Genomic DNA, 17,675 nt, shown 5'->3' with positions numbered 1-17,675 from the left:
TGTACAGTGCGACCCAAAATCCATTGGTAATCCTCAGATTTCATGATGCTTTGCACACATTCAAGGCACCCAGTGCCAGAGGCAGCAAAACAACCCCAAAACATCATTGAACCTCCACCATATTTCACTGTAGGTACTGTGTTCTTTTCTTTGTAGGACTCAACTAAACAGTAGAATGATGTGCTTTAACAAAAAGCTCTATCTTGGTCTCATCTGTCCACAAGACGTTTTCCCAGAAGGATTTTGGCTTGCTCAAGTTCATTTTGGCAAAATGTAGTCTTGCTTTTATATGTCTCTGTGTCAGCAGTGGGGTCCTCCTGGGTCTCCTGCCATAGCATTTTATTTCATTTAAATGGTCGACAGATATTCAAGCTGTCCTGCAGGCTCAGGGAGCATCAGTATCAGCGCAAACTATCTTTGGAACTTGTTTGGGGCTGCTTATGCACCATCCGGACTATCCTGCGTTTACACCTTTCATACATTTTTTTCTTCTGTCCAGGCCCAGGGAGATTAGCTACAGTGCCATGGGTTCCAAACTTCTTGATAATGTTGTGCACTGTGGACAAAGGAAAATCTAGATCTCTGGAAATGGACTTGTAACCTTGAGATTGTTGATATTGTTCCACAATATATTTGTTCTCAAGTCCTCAGACAGTTCTCTTCTCTTTCTGTTGGCTATGCTTAGTGTAGCGCACACACAATGCATGACATTATGTCCAATTAGCTTTTTTTCCTTTTTTTTTTTTAGTTTATTTCCAATACACACAAAGGGAATAAACATGTGTATAGCAAAACATGTGTTGCTGCAATCCTTTTCTGTGAGAAATACTTCATTTTCTTGAAACATTTCAGGGGTGCCAACATTTATGGCCATGACTGTATACAAGGTTATGTTTCCTTAGGCAAGCTTTCTAAGCACATCCTAAAGTTTACTAGACCCCTGAATATTAAATATGTGGATAACAAAAAGCATCTATTGTAGGGATCGACCGATATCGTTTTTTTAGGGCAGATACCGATAATCGGTGGAGGTTAGGGCTGATAACTTATACCGGAATATCGGTATAAGTTATCGGCTATTTATCCCCCCCCCCTCGACACCGCTGCAGAACATTGATTTAAAGCGGGCGCTTTAAATCAATGCACTGCAGTGGCTTTTGCGGGGCCATAGGCTGCCGCCACCACCCGCTTCTCTCCCCCTACCTGTCAGGGTGGTCCGGGCCATCCTTCCTTCCTTCCTGTAGTGTCCGGCGGCATTCCGGGTGGAGGATGAACCGGTCCAGGCTGTCCTTCTCCGGGGGTCATCTTCTCCACTCCGGGCAGGCTCCGGCCTAGTAACGCTGCATAGACGCCGCTGCGCAGTGACGCCCGTGAGCAGCGACGCACCTGACATCACGGCGTATATGCAGCGTACTAGGCTGGCGCCTGCCCGGAGTGGTGAAGATGACCCCCGGAGAAGGACAGCCCGGACCGGTTCACCCTCCACCCGGAATGCCGCTGGACAGTACATAGTTAGTATGGTTGAAAAAAGACATACGTCCATCAAGTCCAACCAGGGAAGGATGGATGGCCCGGACCACCCCCATTATGGGTAAGTTTAATTTTTTTTTTATTGACTCGGAGGGTGGGGGAGGGGCCCAACCGGTATAGCGGTATGAGCAAAAATCCATACCGGTATATCGCCCAGCACTACGGTGGGGGGTGCGACGCAGTGCGGTGGGTCGGGGGGGGCGGTCGCGGTGCGGGGCATTATTGGCTTATTGGCAAGGTAATTGCCGATACCGATAATGCCCAAAATCGTGATTATCGGCCGATAATATCGGCCATACCGATAATCGGTCGATCCCTAATCTATTGCACCTTAGGTCTGTTGGCTCATTCAACTTGCATCTGCCTTTTGCGTAACAATTAAAAAAATACTACATATGGCTCTAGTCACACCACTGTCATAGCTTCGGTTACAACAGAAACCATGACAGCAGTGCCGGACCTGTCAAGCATGTGTCTGAGAGACCCTACCCGGAACCATTGGGTTACTTTGTGTTGTCCATCATTTTGAGGGGAAGAACATCGCAACATGCTGTGCTATTTTCTTCCCATCAAATCTAAAGGAACTAGAGAATCTGAATGGAGCCAATGATGAATGTGTGAATGGAGACATAGATTGGAATACCATATATTGTGCTTCTAGGTGACAGGTTAAGATTTATCACTATGAACAGCACATTTATTTTACATATACAGCCATGGAAAATAAGGCTGCATCACATTCATTTTCATATGTCCCCAATGTATTTCCAAGGTATTGTAAAATGGAAAAAAATAAGAACATGCAAACCCTGCCTGATCACCCAATGTTGTATGTGCATACAATGTACAGAGGCCACGTATAGTGTGGACAAATAAAGGTAACTGATACAACTGTAGATATAAGAGAGCAATGGCCACAGTATATAAAGTTACCAGTGAAGTGTAGGCCTAGTCAGGTGCAACCTCAGCTTTACAGACCACCTCCGGCTGGGCATACACTACAATAATGTTTATTTCAGTGACTGCTGCTTAGCTACTGGCCTCAGAGCAAGTCTGCAATCTATACCCTGTCTCCGGCTGCTGTACTGTCCCTGCCCAATGCTTTGCACTGCAGTTCTGCTCACTACTCAAATTGGCAATACAGTATAAGCATAAACAGTTGATGCATTGGCAGGAGCAAGGTCTGATTTTTGGATAGCCTCCCTATACTGTAAAACACCAGCAAAAACAAGCTCAGTCCTCCAATATCGCAGGTATAAATCAATAAATGCAAATTGCGAAAAGATGAAAAACTTCTGCACTCACCAGTAAAATTCATAAACTATTTCATTTCTTCATAAAAACGGCTGACCGATGTGGGGAGGGGAAGAAGGAAACCCACTGTAGCCAAAGCTGAGCCGGTGAGAACTACCAGCTGGTTTCGTGGGTAATCCGCTTCCTCGGGCCTCCCGAGGAAGCGGAGTACCCACAAAACCAGCTCGTAGCTCTCCCCCGCTCAGCTTCAGCGTGTTTCCTCCCGAGGAAGCCGATTATTCGTGAAATGAGCTCGTAGCTCTCACCCGCCATTTTTATGAAGAAATTAAATAAAGTTTATGAATTTTTCAGGCGAGTGCAGACATTTTTCATCTTTTTGCAATTTGCATTTTGGACATTGTTATTTTCACTTCATTGCACCCTTTTACCAGACAACTACTATCCCTATCAGAGACGCATCCTATTCATACATATTGGGTGTAGTAGTGCAGTCTACCCTGTTCCTCCGGTGCCTATAAATCAAGAAATATTTTTATCAGTATGTTGTATGATCTTATCATAGATGCAAGATTCTACAAAACAGAAGAAAAAGGTCCAGGATAGGAATTAGAGGTGGAGATGGCAATCCTAGCAGGAAATAACTACCCCTTGTTCTGAAGGAGTTAAACTTTTGCCCAATTATTCAGCAGCATCATTGAAGCCATAGAGCACACATAATTACACCTGAGATGTTTATCCTGGGCATTTCATTCCAACTCCGCCTTGGTTTATACCAGAAGAACTACAAGTTACTCTGAAGAGATATCTTGGCATATGTGAACCCATGCGTATAGAGACCATATAAAGAACGAGACAGAGGGTCCATCTCTGCTGCAGATCTGACAAACACATTGTTCAGAATTGGGGTTTTTATCAGGCACTTCCTTTTCTGGCTATGCAATGAATGGAATGGGGGATGACTGCTCCTTCTGTAACAGCCGTGACCTTAGGAAGGAAACCAAACTCATCCCGAGGAAGTTGGAGCAGAGACTTCTGTATCCCACGCGTTAGTCAGTGATCAAATGAACGCCCTACGGTCTCATCACATTGCCCTTGCACATGACTGAGGTGTTGCATCAACAATGCCTTCTTAACCCAGAAACAGGCATTGTATTAAGCCAACACTGACTCACACTACTGGTTACAATCCCATACTGCAGAGTCTACCCTTTTTATAGCATTAGGATTTCCTTAAATATCTATATCACAGCCGAAAACCAATCAGCACCAGGGCTTTGGACTTTTTATTTACTTTCTTAGAGTTCTGTTTCCTGTTTGATCCTCAGCTAAAGGTTGTTACAAATGTGGTCAAGGGTCAGTATACAAGGATATCCTGCACTGCTCCCCCGTTCAGGCACCGGTGAGCAATTTAATCTTCCTTTAGGAGTCTATGTCACGTGATGATATCTGGTAATGGTCAGGCCGGCACGTCTGTCCGTGGTGGTGCACGAGGTGGGAATAAGCCAGTATATGGAATAAGAGACCCAGCACTCACCGGTGATGCTAAATCAAGTGGATTCATTGATACATAGTAGAAATAATAACATGAATGACGCCTTACGGCATTGTGCCTTCCTCAGCTTGCTGCCGATAGGCAGCAGGCTGAGAAAGGCAACATGCAGAAACGTGTCCTTCATGTTATTTCTACTATGGATCAATAAATCCACATGATTTAGCATCACCGGTGAGTGCTGGGTCTCTTATGTCACGTGATGGCATCTGACTGCTATGTGGTCAGGGTGGGTCTGCTCCTAAAAGAAGACCAGAGTTCCAACTGGTAGATGAGAGAGAGTTGAGTAAGGGTGCATTCACACAGAGTAATTCAAGAGGAATTTACTCAAGTAATTCCTCTTGAATTCTCCTCTCCAAATTAATTCCCATCTCCTCTGCCCATTGACTTTAATGTTATTTCTGCTGTGCTGTTCACACTGCGGAAATTCTGCTCTGCAGAATTCCGTTCTGCTTGAAGAAAGAACATGTTCATTCTTCAAGCGGAATCCACTAGCAGAAATCAATTGAAGTCAATGGTAAAAAAAAAATTCCGCCCGACATCGCTTTCGCGGGCAATTTGCGCAGAATTCGTGTTCAATTTGCGCGGAAATGGCTGAAAAGACCTTCACTTCTTTCTCCCCCATGTCAGCGCGCAATTCCACGCACAATTCCACGCGAAAATAAAATACAGCTGTGTGAACATAACCTCAGTTGGATAAAGGGAATCTACTAACTTGTGCAAAGGCAAGGCTGAGTTCACACTGCGTTTGTGCTCTCTGTAGCTGGAAATCTCGCAAGGTACATGCTAAATGTTTCCCTAGGCCTTTATTGACCGATGGGGGCATAAAGAGTGTTTCTTTTGCAGTGGTCCTACTGACAGGCATTAATATTTATGATTTAAAGCTTAGGTTAGGTTTACATATGTCAGTTGTGTCAGGCTCAGATTGTTTACATAAACTGTTCACAACTGATGGCATGACTGATGCTCAAAAAGTCATCAGTCAAAACCATTAGTTGCTGACCGGTATATGCGGCATGGACGGGGGAAAGCAGGAAGATGCGTTCCCCTTTCTGTGCTGGTCCGGCGAGTCAAATCATTCGGCGTCTAAACTGAGATGCTAGATGATTGTGAACGGTCCCTTTCAAATGAATGGGATCAGTTCTGGCTTCATTTTCCCTCCGTGGGAAAAGAAAACTGATGATGGACATATGTAAAGGGGGCCATAGTCTCTGATGTCTCATGTGCCTAATCTATTGCCTTTCCTAGCCTGTCACTTATTGCTAGCCAAAAAGAGAGGCATATCTATAGTGTAGGGTCCATCCCAAATGAGGTCACCTTATCGTGGTGGGATGGTACATACTATTTGGCCAAATGAAAGGCTAAGAACCTCTATTTTTCTCTATAGCAGTACTGCAATGTAAAAAGTTTTCTATTACACATATAACTTAGCGCTAGCAGTGTGCTGCTGTAATTCTTTTGTTAGTACCGGTCACTTAAACTTTTGAAATGTCCTTACTTTGCATCACATGATTGAGACACGCTCTATAGACTTACATTGCGAGTGTGTTGTTCTGATCGGTGGAGGTCTGAAAATTCAGGTACTCGCAGATCAAAACTTTTGACATGTCGCTAGGATATGTTAAAAGTTTTTTCTAAATGATAGTGCCAAATTAAAAGCCTAGTCTATTGCACATTTGGGCTGCACAAAAAAAAAAAAAAAAAAAAAAAAAAAAGGTAAGGCTATATTTAGCTTAGTTCTACACTACTCACTGCAAAAATACTCAGGCATGGGGCAGGACACGTCCCAGGAGCCAGGTACTTTCTTTACAGATGTTTTCTTTTTAAATGGTTTATTACACTAAAAAGAAAAGCAGTCTCCTGGAGGGGTTTGGCTGGCTCTGAAAGCCTTTAGTTTTTTGTCCATCTCTATTCTCATATAACAAGAGCATTAAGATTTATCATCCTATGGATAAAAGCACAAGCTGAAGTATTGTTTTCTTCTTTAGCTAAACGAGCAATCCTCCAAAACAAATGGGACGCAGTGTGTAGCAATGACGGATTCTTTGCCAAAACTAAAACATCTAAAACATGTCAGGTATGTGAACACTTTAAACATGGCCCTACACCAATACATAAGAGGAAATAGCTGGATAAAGGGCCCCTCCTTCATGGTCTGATCTCCCATTCCATACAGATTTGTGGCCAAACCATAGTGCACTATACTGCTCAAAAAAATAAAAAACACCAAGATAACACTTCCTAGATCTGAATGAATTAACTAATCGTATGAAATACTTTGCTGGTCGGTATGACCAAAAATGCATATCACTGTATTTTTGTAACCTATGGCGGTTCCACGGTATTTAACGGTATTCCCCCCCACGCTGGGGAACTAATCATGTGTGACCTGTGACCTGAATGAGTTTCGTTCTGCGGTGATTGAAATTAAAGGACATCTGTACTGATGAATTTTACATATTCCTGTGCCCGGGCTGCAAAAACAACAGGATCACAGCAGAGGATCGTGAGGCTGATACCGGAGCAATGGGGGAACGCAGGAGGACGGGGAGCGGCGCCCGCAGGTCACATATGATTAGTTCCCCGATGATTCATTCATTCGAAGGGGGGGGGGGGGTTGAGGGGCCCGACCGGTATTGTGGCATAGGAAAAATTCATATCGCACAGGAAAAAAAAAAAAAAACATACCGATATTCAGTATGAACAGCCCAGCACTACTTTTGTCTTTACATAGTTGAATGTGCTGACAACAAAATCGCACATAAATTATCAATGGAAATCAAAGTGGAAAACCACACTGCAGGCTGATCCAACTTTGATGTAATGTCCTTAAAACAGGTCAAAATGAGGCTCAGTAGTGTGTGCGGCCTCCACGTGCCTGTATGATCTCCCTACAACACCTGGGCATGCTCCTGATGAGGTGGCGGATGGTCTCCTGAAAGATGTCCTCCCAGTCCTGGACTAAAGCATCCGCCAACACCTGGACAGTCTGTGGTGCAACGTGGCAATGGTGGATGGAGTGAGACATAATGTCCCAGATGTGCTCAATCGTATTCAGGTCCGGGGAATGGGCGGGACAGTCCATAGCATCAATGCCTTCCTCTTGCAGGAACTACTGACACACTCCAGCCACATGAGGTCTAGCATTGTCTGGCAAAGAAATGCCACCCCACACCATTACTGACCAAACCGGTCATGCTGGAGGATGCTGCAAGCAGCAGAACGTCCTCCACGGTGTCTCCAGATTCAGATGTGCTCAGTGTGAACCTGCTTTCATCTGCGAAGAGCACAGGGCGCCAGTGGCGAATTTGCCAATCTTGGTGTTCTCTGGCAAATGCCAAATGTCCTGCACGGTGTTGGGCTGTAAGCACAACCCCAACCTGTGGCCCTCATACCACCCTCATGGAGTCTGTTTCTGACCGTTTGAGTCAACACATGCATGTTTGTGGCCTGCTGGAGGTCATTTTGCAGGGCTCTGGCAGTGCTTCTCCTGTTCCTCCTTGCTCAAAGGCAGAGGTAGCAGTCCTACTGGGCTGTTGCCCTCTTACGGCCTGCTTCATGTCTCCTGATGTACTGGCCTGTCTCCTGGTAGCGTCTCCATGCTCTGGACACTACGCTGACAGACACAGCAAACCTTCTTGCCACAACTCACATTGATGTGCCATCCTGTATGAGCTGCACTACCTGAGCCACTTGTGTGGGTTGTAGACTCCGTCTCATGCTACCACTAGAGTGAAAGCACCGCCAGCATTCAAAAGTCACCAAAACATCAGCCAGGAAGCATAGGAACTGAGAAGTGGTTTGTGGTCACCACCTGCAGAACCACTCCTTTACTATGGGTGTTTTGCTAATTGCCTATTTCCACCTGTTGTCTGTTCCATGTGCACAACAGCATGTGAAATTGATTGTCAATCAGTGTTGCTTCCTGAGTGGACAGTGTGATTTCACAGACGTGGGATTGACTTGGAGTTACATTGTGGTGTTAAAGTGTTCCCTTCATTTTTTTTGAGCAGTAGATGTCAGATGAATACCTTTACCAAAAAGCACTGGGCACGGAGGAGGCATATGGTTATAACTTTGCATAGCAGCCTAAAGGGTAGATATAATTCACCTTGCTCTGTATCACTATACAGCAGAGAGATACACGAATGTGTAATATACCAGAAAAATTTCCTTTGCTTATTTATCTCTTACAATATGATATAACACACATTGTATACAGATGTAGTGCACTTCTACAGTGTTCCATGTCCCAAACATATTTTTGTTTCCAACGTGCAGCTCTCTAACTCCACATTGGCGCCAGCAACAGGAACTAAGTGTTCTGGAAAAATAACCTCAAAAGCAAAATGTAAAAATTATACAGAGAAAGATGGGGGTAGAAAGGAATCACGGCAGTAGAAAATACCAGGATCCCTCCTAAATGTTTGTCCAGCAGTCTGGACGTCCCTGGTGACGGGAATGGAAAATACTGCACACAACTAGAAGCTATCATACGGAAGAGAATTTACCATGGGGCCAGGGTAACACAACCATTCTAGTAATAACAGAAACCTCAATACTGGACACCATCAGCTCTACATCCCATTCTACCTACTTGTAGGAAAGAGAGAAGGGAGTAATGATAATATATACAGCAATGGGTGTGTATCCTCTATCACTGCACATTTCTAACCTCAGTCCTATGAGAAAAGTCAATTCAGAGTCACAGATCTAGGCCACACGATGACTGGCAGAACTAAAATAGCACAACATTTCTCTCATTCATCCACATCTGTAATCTATTGGTATAAAGGGGTAGGCCAAATAGAAGATATATAAAATATAGTAAAAAAATTAAATCTCTTTAATGACCACTGCAGATCCGTGCATGGAACGCGCTGGTTTCTGAAGAGCAGTGATCTCTAAGGATAGGTCACAGCAGGAGTGGAGGTCTATTCCTCCAGCACCCACCTTTACATACACTTATCAGATCAAGGACAACTATGGGGGAGATTTATCAAAACCTGTGCAGAGGAAGAGTGGTGCAGTTGCCCATAGCAACCAGATTGCTTCTTTCATTTTCCACAGGCCTCTTTAGAGGCCTGTGGAAAATGAAAGAAGCAATCTGATTGGTTGCTATGGGCAACTGCACCACTCTTCCTCTGCACAGGTTTTGATAAATCTTCCCCTATGTCGGCATAAGACGTAACTGCCATTCCATGGTGTGAAGGCTGCCAACTTACACTTAGCCTGTGCCGGGGCCTATTACAGTGACAGAACAAGTGCCCCTGCAGGTTGGTAACAAGAAAGCCAAAACTGTATATACGCCCCTGAACGGGTTCACCTTTTACACTTGTTCTGTATTATATGATGGAAACAGGAAGTTTGTTTAGAAAAAAAAAAAAGGAACTAAAAAAAAGTGAAAGTTAATACAGTGCTATTCAATAAGGATGGTAAATGATAGCCTCAGTATTCATAACCAAGCGAATATGTACACTAATGTATTAACATGAAAAGACGCACTCGTTTTATCTATAGGAAGGAACCATAGACCTTGCACAGAACACATTTACTTTGGTTGAGTCCCTCATGAGCTCAATAAGGGTACATGGTTTTCCTGAGCCCCAAATCCTAACATTGTGGTGGATGACCTTCCCACTGAGGTAAAGGTCGCCTCATTGCTGAACACCAGCTTGTCAGTGAATTCCTCCTCTTCCAATCATCCCTGCAGGTCAATGAAAAGCGCGTTTCGGTTTGTTGTCTGGTTTTATCTCCTGAAGAAGGAGTCATATGGTATGTCTTACAATGCAGAGGTTTCCATAACGTGATTTGTGGAACCTGTAATTCTATATGAGTCAGCCATGTTTAGCTTTGATTTTCAGCCATTAACACTAATGTTACTGTACTTACAGGCCCTTGCCTTTGTACCATCCTTCTGGAATCACCCAGTATTTTGTACAATTATTCCTTTAGATCAGGGGTCTCAAACATCTGGCCCTCCAGATGTTGCAAAACTTCAACTCCCAGCATGCCTGGACATGCCCAGACAGCCATTTGCTGCATCTGTCGGCTGGTGGGCATGCTGGGAGTTAAAGAAAGGCTAATTGTTTGTTTTTGGGGCCAAAAACAACCCGAATGCAAAACAGTGGCTAAAAAAATCCATAAGAAATTTTTGAAAACAGTATATTCCCCCCCCCCCCCCCCAATGTCTTCTACTAAACCAGGGGTCTCAAATTATCTGGGGGGGGGCTCCGGAGGTAGAGGCTGGGGGCTGGGTGAGACTGGGCCGCATGCGCCCCTCACATATAATGCCCCCATCATGCGCCCCTCACATATAATGCCCCCATCATGCGCCCCTCACATATAATGCCCCCATCATGCGCCCCTCACATATAATGCCCACAGACAGGCCCCCAGATAGATATGACCCCCATCAGGAAGGGCTCCCCAGTAAGTAAATAGTAGGTCACCAAGTCAGTAACTCCTTCTGTGCAACATGTCCTGACAGATGATTCCTAAGGCCTTACATTTTATTAGTGATGAAATGTTCTTTTTATGCTAAATGTGATGAAGATGCATCAGATAGTAAAAGGATATGCTCATGGAGATTTAGGCCAGTTTCACATAGAAATATCTTCCATCTGTATTTATAAGTCAAAACTAGAAGTGGGTCCAAAAAACAGAACAGTTTTTCTCTGCGTAGATACCACTTCTGGTTTTAAGCTTTAAATACCAATGTAAAATACTGTCCTAGAAAAGTGGTTGTAGGCTACAGTTTTATGTCCTATAGAAGACCCTGAGAAACAAATGTAAATCCATGGGACCCAAAACTATATCCAGATTTTTAGGCCATTTTAGGTTCTAACCAGGCGTTTCTCTATATATTACTTGACTACCCGGCTCTACCAAGCTCTGACACACAGAACATGTAAGAAGCAGTTATGACTAATTGTTGTTTAGCCCGGATGAATCACTGGATCTGTCGCTAAGAAGTACATTTTCATAGAAGAATGATGTATAAGTCTTTGCCCAAAGTTATCCCGCCGTGGCATCCTCCAATCGCACTAGTATGTAAGGAGTTTCAAAAGGAAAGAACAAAGCTGACCAACTATATTGCAAGCTTCCAATATAGTCAGGTCCATAAATAATGGGACATCGACAGGATTCTAACATAGTTGGCTCTATACACCACTACAATGGATTTGAAATGAAACAAACAAGATGTTCTTTAAAGTGTAGCTCCCACCATCCTATTTTTGTTTCTGTCCCTGCCTATTGCCAATCTATCCCTAACCCCCTCCCTGCTTTTTATTTTTACTATACTAAAAATGCCTTTTGTCTGCCTGATAGTGTGCTCACTACCAGGCAGACTTCCCCAGCAGGCACCACGTCACTGATGCCTGCTGGGGGGGGGGGGACTTCTGCCCTTAGTTCATCTACACAGGGTGCCTCCAGCTGTTTCACCACTACAACTCCCAGCTTGCCCTGACATCTATTGGCTGTCAGGGCATGCTGGGAGTTGTAGTATTGAAACAGCTGGAGGCACCCTGTGTAGATAAACTTAGTTAGTTACAAGTGGCGCTGCGGCGCTAGCCCTCCCCTACGTCTCCCTCCCGCGCCATACCCCGTTCCCTCCATCACAACCCCTGCATACCCCGTTCCCTCCATCACAAACCCCCCTCCCTCATTACACTTACTGCAGAGTCCGGCAGCGGGCATGCAGGGACAGCGGCGGCGGCAATGTGAGGGAGGAGTGGCCTCCCAGCCAGTGCCTGTCTGATTGACAGGCAGGGAGCGAATGCAGCTTAACTGAAAAAGGACTGATTGCCAGGCCAAAATCAGTCCTCTTTCATTTTAATAAAAATAAATAAAAGTATATTAGAGATATGTTGTAGTACATAAGTACTACAACATATCAAAAAATAAAGTTGGTGACAGTGCCCATTTAACTGCAGATTATCAGCTTTAATTTGAGGGTATTTACATCCAAATCAGGTAAACGGTGTAGGAATTACAACAGTTTGCATTTGTGCCTCCCACTTGTTAAGGGACCAAAAGTAATGGGACAGACTAATAATCATAAATCAAACTCCCTTTTTAATACTTGGTTGCAAATCCTTTGCAGTCAATTACAGCCTGAAGTCTGGAACACATAGACATCACCAGACGCTGGGTTTCATCCCTGGGGATGCTCCTCCAGGCCTTTACTGCAACTGTCTTCAGTTCCTGCTTGTTCTTGGGGCATTTTCCCTTCAGTTTTGTTTTCAGCAAGTGAAGTGCATGCTCAATCGGATTCAGGTCAGGTGATTGACTTGGCCATTGCATAACATTCCACTTCTTTCCCTTAAAAAACTCTTTGGTTGCTTTTGCAGTATGCTTTGGGTCATTGTCCATCTGCACTGTGAAGCGCCGTCCAATGTGTTCTGAAGCATTTTGCTGAATATGAGCAGATAATATTGCCCGAAACACTTCAGAATTCATCCTGCTGATTTTGTCAGCAGTCACATCATCAATAAATACAAGAGAAGCTGTTCCATTGGCAGCCATGCATGCCCCCGCCATGACACTACCACCACCATGCTTCACTGGTGAGGTGGTATGCTTAGGATTATGAGCAGTTCCTTTCCTTCTCCATAATCCTCTCTTCCCATCACTCTGGTACAAGTTGATCTTGGTCTCATCTGTCCATAGTGTGTTGTTCCAGAACTGGGTAGGCTTTTGTAGATGTTTTTTGACAAACTCTAATCTGGCCTTCCTATTTGTGAGGCTCATTAATGGTTTCCATCTTGTGGTGAACCCTCTGTATTCACTCTGGTGAAGTCTTCTCTTGATTGTTGACTTTGACACACATACACCTACCTCCTGGAGAGTGTTCATCTAGCCATCTGTTGTGAAGGGGGAAAGAATTCTTTGGTCATCCTCCACAGTTGTTTTCCTTGGTCTTCCGGGTCTTTTGGTGTTGATGAACTCACCGATGCATTCCTTCTTTTTAAAGGGGTTCTCTGCTGCCCTGCCTTCCGGAGCTCCGCTAGCAGTGCCTGGAAGTTTATTACTCTGAACGCTGTGTGCGGGCTTCCAAGTTCGAGGCCGCCCCCTCGTGACGTCACGCTCGCCTCCCTCGTGACATCAGGCCCGCCCCCTCAACGAAAGTCTATGGGAAGGGGGCGTGACAGCGGTCGCGCCCCCTTCCCATAGACCTTCGTTGAAGGGGGTGGGTGTGATGTCACGAGGGGGCGGGCGCGACGTCACGAGGGGGCGGCCATGAACACGGAAGCCCGCACATAGCATTCAGAGTAATAAACTTCTGGACGCTGCGAGCGGAGCTCCGGAAGGAAGGGCAGCAGAGAACCCCTTTAAGAATGTTCCAAGCAGTTGTTTTGGCCACACCTAATGTTTTGGCTCTCTCTCTGATGAGTTTGTTTTGTTTTTTCAGCCTAATGATGGCTTGCTTCACTAATAGTGACAGCACTTTGAACTCTGGACCTTTTATCTGCTCATTGTAATTGGGATAATGAGGGAATAACACACATCTGGCCATGGAACAGCTGAGAAGCCAATTGTCCCATTGCTTTTGGTCCCTTAACAAGTGGGAGGCACATATGCAAACTGTTGTAATTCCTACACCGTTCAGCTCATTTGGATACAAATACTCTCAAATTAAAGCTGACAATCGGCAGTTAACGCACATTTTGTTAAAGGGGTATTCTGGGCAAAAACCATCTTATCCCCTATCCAAAAGGATAGGTGATAAGATGTCTGATCGCGGGGAGCCCACCGCTGGGACCCCCCGCGATCTCCCTGCAGCAGCCTGCATTCTATGTATAGCTGCGTCTGCAGTTTTGGAAACCGCTGGGCTTCCGAGACGGGGACGTGACGTCACGCCCCCTCCATTCATTTCTATGGGAGGGGGCGTAACGGCTAGAAATCAATGGAGGGGGCGTGGCATGAAGTCACGTCTCCGTCTCGGAAGCCCGGCGGTTTCCGAAACTTCGGACGCAGCTACGCATAGAATGCAGGCTGCTGCAGGGAGATCGTGGGGGGGTCCCAGCGATCAGACATCTTATCCCCTATCCTTTCGATAGGGGATAAGATGTTTTTGCCCGGAATACACCTTTAATTTCATTTCAAATACATTGTGGTGGTGTATAGAGCCAAAAATGTTAGAGTTGTGTCGATGTCACAATATTTATGGGCCTGACTGTATATCTGGTTTTATAAATGAATCAATGAACCACAAAAAGAATTTCAGGCTCTATTTTATCCATCTTATTTAGTGATCTTCAAGCATATTGAATCTAATATTCTTCAGATGTAAAGATGAACAACCAGATCCTGTTCCATCTTTGGCCCTGTACACACTTGTTACATGAGGCTACTCATGGCCCAGAAGGTTTAGCTGACTGGCATCAGTTCTCAGCAGTTATCTACCTCACATGCTCTTTCTTCCTTATTCTATACAGCAGGCAGTACACAACACATTGAAGAAGCTTTATGAATATGGTTTATCTAGAAAACTGGAGAAAGAAGCTCAAGGGGACTCCCTCCATATTTGCAAAAAAATGGCTTCTTACTTCAAACTGGACATAATCCTGGCAACCTATTTAAAAGGAGTACCTGTCACCAAATAAAAATTTTAATATAGTGCTCCTTGTGTAATTAGCAGACACTTTCACATTCACTTGATTTAAAATTATCAACATAAAGAGGTTTAAAAAGCAATAGAAAAAACGGCCACTAGGTGGCTCTGTTCTGTTCCCTGCCACAATTAATACAGTGAGTTTGGTCTCCTGTCAGGCCGGGAGGAGACCAAACTCACTGTATTATTTGTAGCTGGGAACAGAACAGAGCCACCTAGTGGCCGTTTATTTCTATTACATTTTAAACATATTTATGTTGATAACTCAGGAAGTGCTTCTCTGCACGGATGCTAACTATGTGAGCAAGAATAAATGTAATATACACATATTTTTAAAGCTCTGAAAATTTTTGTTAAGGGTGGGAGGAGTGTTAGGAGTAGTTAGGGAGCATAGCCAGAGTTAGTTTAAAAAGTTTATTCGGTGACAGGTACTGTTTAAAGAGAGTGCTGAGGCCCGTTCAGATGGCAGATTAGCGTAGTGATGATGGTAGTGGGGGGAGGATGCCCAGGGTCATCCCACACTGATATTGTCATTGCAGAACACCCCTTTAACTCTGCAACTTATAGAAAGCTGTATAAGGGATACAAACTGTTACGCCGAGCGCTCCGGGTCCCTGCTCCTCCCCGGAGAGCTTGCGGCGTTCGTATCTGTGCAGCGCCCCGGTCAGACCCGCTGACTGTGAGCGCTGCACTAGTGTCACCGGCGGGGATGCGATCCGCGTAGCAGAACGCGCCCGAGGGTCGCATCCCAATCTTCTCACCTGCCCCGTCCTCTATCTGCTCAGTCCCGGCACGTGCGGCCCCGCTCTCTAGAGCGCGCGCACGCCGGCTCTCTGAGATTTAAAGGGCCAGTGCGTCATTTATTGGTGCCTGGCCCAATCAGTACCTGCACCTGTGCCTTGCTTATAAAAACCCACTTCCCCTTCCTGTCCTTGCCGGATGTTGTTGCCTTGTGCCCTGTGAAAGCGTTTAGTGTGTTCCCAAGCATGTGTACCCAGACCTTCTGCTGTTGCCCCTGACTACGACTCTTGCTGCCTGCCCTGACCTTCTGCTACGTCCGACCTTGCTCTTGCCTTGTCCCTGTGTACCGCGCCTGTCTCAGCTGTCAGCTGGGGTTGAGTCGCTATCGGGTGGAACGACCTGGGGGTTACCTGCCGCTGCAAGTCCATCCCGCTTTGCGGCGGGCTCTGGTGAAAACCAGTAACCCCTTAGACTCCGTTCCTCTGGTACGGCCCACGCCATCACCTCACTGACACAGAGGATCCCCCACCCGTGTCCTCACTGCATACCTATCCGGATCCTGACACAAACCTTCAGAACATCTACTGGAGACTATAACAAACAAATACAGTGGCCTCAAATATTTGGCCTCCAATATTGCTTCATGCATATCGATATAAGATCCATTCAACCATGATGTAAAAAAGTATAATGATGTAAAAAGATTAAAATATATTTTTTTAAATCTAGGCAATATATTCACTTCAAGGCAGCTATGTAATTTTTCTGGTACACCCTATATACTATCTAGAAAGCCCTCTCTGCACCATTAAATGTAATTTGCAGTTTCCGGCAGCTATCTGGCTTTCACATGTAAGGACTTGCTTTATCTCTTAGGGCACGTTCACATTGCCAGCATGCTCCGCCGGTCAGTCTGTCAGGACGGGAGCTGAGCAGAGAAAAAAAATCCTGTCATTTTTTCTCCATTAAATTCCTGTAAGATACCGCACACTCAGACCTCATCCAAGTCAGTGGAATCCATTGGGACCAGACAGGGGGCAGTTGGGCTCTGATCCATTTAGGGTCTGCTCTGCACAAGAAAAGAAAAAAAAAAAGAAAAAGAGGTAGGACGAGCCCTGAATGGGTAGGAGCACACCGTCTGCTTATTACCTTTACTTGGAGGCTACATGTTTGGGGCCTTGGGCCCAGTTGCTAGTTTTCCGACAATACAACATACTGCCGCTGTATGCTTCCTGTATCGTGTGTCACCAGTATTGGATAAAGAAATGGAATACACAGCAAGGATAGCATGAGGAGGATAGACAGCACAGAAAAGATAAAGATCACAGCCATTTATCATTTAGTATTCAAACTAGATTACAATTAGACCTTCATGAAAGACATCTGAGAATCCTTGTACGTTCTCACCTGTAGACAAGTAAATCCTAGAATACAACTGCTGAGAATGCCATTTTTAAATAAGAGCAATATGCATTTCTGTCTCTAGGGGCGCTGCAAGAAAAAAGGTTTTCCAGAGAAGGTTCTCCCCTCATCACAGATAACAGTTATTCTCTGCCTGGTCTGGATGACCACTTCATTGTTTTCTCTTTTCCTCCTCTTAGTAAAATGGTGTGACCAACTTCCGGCATTGAAAGGATTTTCAATGTATAGAACTATTCCACTCTACATTTATTTTATTAAACAAAAATGTCATTTTTTTTTTCTGAAATAAATAAAATAAAAGATTTGCACTCCCAGTCACATGACCCAAGTTGTGTGATGTGACTTATAAAGTATGCGAGCTGCCCAACCGCCTTCATTTCATCTCAATAGAAGTAAAAGGGAACAACCGCCTGATCCCAATGGCCTTGTTTGATTCTAGCTAGAAAACAATTGTAGCACAAGTAACACAAACTGTGGACTATAGATAAACAGTAGTGTCAGATAAACTGGATGGCGGAAAGGGGTGCTACATTCTAATACACACAGGCCAAACTCATTGCG

The 17,675-nt window shown here is 44.8% G+C and overlaps 2 protein-coding genes across 2 annotated transcripts in view; one reads left to right on the top strand and one right to left on the bottom strand.

Moving 5' to 3' along the window:
* The window catches only part of TBC1D10A (TBC1 domain family member 10A), a 42,657-nt gene that overhangs the window by 20,955 nt on the left and 4,027 nt on the right, over window positions 1-17,675 (bottom strand). The window lies entirely within an intron of this gene.
* CCDC157 (coiled-coil domain containing 157) overlaps window positions 9,476-17,675 on the top strand; it is an 87,021-nt gene continuing 78,821 nt past the window's right edge. The window contains exon 1 of the mRNA XM_056528669.1: window positions 9,476-9,609. The gene's annotated coding sequence lies outside the window, so the exon portion shown is untranslated. The remainder of the gene's footprint in view (window positions 9,610-17,675) is intronic.

The sequence above is a fragment of the Hyla sarda genome, chromosome 1 (genome assembly GCF_029499605.1).
Source record: "Hyla sarda isolate aHylSar1 chromosome 1, aHylSar1.hap1, whole genome shotgun sequence".
NCBI lineage: Eukaryota > Metazoa > Chordata > Amphibia > Anura > Hylidae > Hyla > Hyla sarda.
This window is presented reverse-complemented; position numbering and strand designations above follow the sequence as displayed.